Genomic DNA, 2,714 nt, shown 5'->3' on the forward strand with positions numbered 1-2,714 from the left:
CAAGAGGCTTTTGAGTTCCTCTTAACTTTCTGCCATAAGGATGGTGTTATCTGCATATCTGAGGTTATTGATATTTCTCCTGGCAATCTGGATTCCAGCTTGTGCTTCTTCCAGCCCAGCATTTCTCATGATGTACTCTGCATATAAGTTAAATAAGCAGGGTGACAATATACAGCCTTGACGTACTCCTTTTCCTATTTGGAACCAGTCTGTTGTTCCATGTCCAGTTCTAACTGTGGCTTCCTGACCTGCATATAGGTTTCTCAAGAGGCAGGTCAGGTGGTCTGGTATTCCCATCTCTTTCAGAATTTTCCACAGTTTATTGTGATCCACAGAGTCAAAGGCTTTGGCATAGTCAATAAAGCAAAAATAGATGTTTTTCTGGAACTCTCTTGCTTTTTCAATGATCCAGTGGATGTTGGCAATTTGATCTCTGGTTCCTCTGCCTTTTCTAAAACCAGCTTGAACATCTGGAAGTTCACGGTTCACGTATTGCTGAAGCCTGGCTTGGAGAATTTTGAGCATTACTTTACTAGCGTGTGAGATGAGTGCAATTGTGCGGTAGTTTGAGCATTCTTTGGCATTGCCTTTTTTTGGGATTGGAATGAAAACTGACCTTTTCCAGTCCTGTGGCCACTGCTGAGTTTTCCAAATTTGCTGGCATATTGAGTGCAGCAGTTTCACAGCATCATCTTTCAGGATTTGAAATAGCTCAACTGGAATTCCATCACCTCCACTAGCTTTATTCATAGTGATGCTTTCTAAGGCCCATTTGACTTCACATTCCAGGATTTCTGGCTCTAGGTCAGTGATCACACCATGGTGATTATCTTGGTCGTGAAGGGAGCTTAACAACAGGGAAATGTTTGTGGTGGTGGAACACACACTGAGTATCTTGATCGTAGTGGTGGTCATGTAGGGCTATACAGGTGATGAAATTGCATAGATCTGTGCACACGAGCACTCACCACAATTAAGTTCATGGTAAAACCTGAATAAGCTCTATGAATCGTGTCAAGGTCAATTTCTTGATTTTGATATTATACTATAGTTGTATGGGATGTTGATATGGGGTGCAGAGAGGGAGTTGGGGGAGAATGGTACTGGACTTTCTTATATATTCCTCAGCATCCTTCCATGGAACCTATAATTATTTCAAAATAAAAATTCTAAACTCTTTGGAAAATTGTAGACTCATCAGAGGTCTACTTGCTTATTAAATTATATTCATGGGGCTGTGACACTGAAACTAGTTGACACATTCATACAAAACTGTTGTCTTGTATGTTGTCAGGCTTCTCCAGAGAAATGGAATCAATAGGCGATATCCATCATCCATCATATCTGTCTCTATCATCTATCGATATCTGTCTATTATCTATGTATCTCTCATCTGTATCTATCATCTAGCTATCTAGCTAGCTATCATTTATTATGAGGAACTGATGGTGGAGGCAGAGGACTCCCATAATCTTTCCTCTTAAAGCTGGAGACTCAAGAAAGCCAGTGGTATAATTCAGGCTCAGTCTGCGACCTGAGAACCAGCATAGCTTATAGTGTAAATTCCAGTTTAAGGGCATGAGAAAATGAGATACGTCCCAACTCAGTAGTGAGGAGAGCAAAACAAGGGACAGTTTTCTCCCTTCTCCTCTTGTTCTATTCAGCCCCTCAGTGGATTAAATGGTGCCCATCCAAATTGGGTAGGAAAATTTTCTTTACTGAGTCCACACATTCAAATTCTAATCTCATTTAGACACATCCTCTCAGACTTACCCAGAAATAATATTTAATCCAGGAAACCCATAACCTGTCAAGATGACACATGAATCATCATGTGTCACATGACACATGAACCATCACATCTAGTCTCACTGTTTCCTTCCAACTATTTAGTTTGGGAAGGGATTCGAGATCTTCTGGAATACATGGTCTTACTGACTAAAACAGAAGTCTTGGGAGACTGGTCTTGGAGGTGTCAGGGGCAAGGGCAGAATGGACTATGATCTGAGTGAGAAGAGGGAAGCAGAGATTATCCCCACCTTTCATTGCTGCACAGTAGATCTTGAAAAAAAAATTACTTTAGGCATTATTCTCACAAAATCATCATGTATATTTGGGGCAGATGCCACCCCAAGAGTACACAGTTTGACAAGGAAGTGCAGGCTAGATTTCAGCTCCCACTTTCTTTCTTAGACAGATCACTTTATACAGGGAACAACCTGTACAACTTTACATGGCAGCCCTGGCTAAGGATTGTACTCTGCTGCATGTAAGGTTATTAAGAACAGTTACCAAATTAGTGATCTGAAAGATATTTGTGGATGCTTCTTGAGACTTCCTTGAGGAGGTGGGGTTTGAATTGAACCTTAAAAAGATGGGTAGAATTTGGATAGGCAGAGAGTGGGAGGGGGAAGTTCATGATCTAGACTTGCTTGGATAAAGCTCAATGAAACCTTGTCTTGTTCATCTTAATATTTCTGGTACTTGTTAATGTTCTGATAGGAAAGAAAAGAAGAAAAGAAGGAAGGCAGGAAATAAAAAGAAAGAAAAAACCTCTTTATATGTTCTTAGGATTCTATTTGTTTTCATTAATTTCCTCCACACCTTCATTTCCTTAGTCACATTCAGTTCAGTTCAGTTCAGTCGCTCAGTCGTGTCTGACTCTTTGCCACCCCATGAATTGCAGCACGCCAGGCCTCCCTGTCCATCACCAA

Source organism: Bison bison, unplaced genomic scaffold (assembly GCF_000754665.1).
Source record: "Bison bison bison isolate TAMUID 2011002044 unplaced genomic scaffold, Bison_UMD1.0 scf7180017864170, whole genome shotgun sequence".
Taxonomy (NCBI): domain Eukaryota; kingdom Metazoa; phylum Chordata; class Mammalia; order Artiodactyla; family Bovidae; genus Bison; species Bison bison.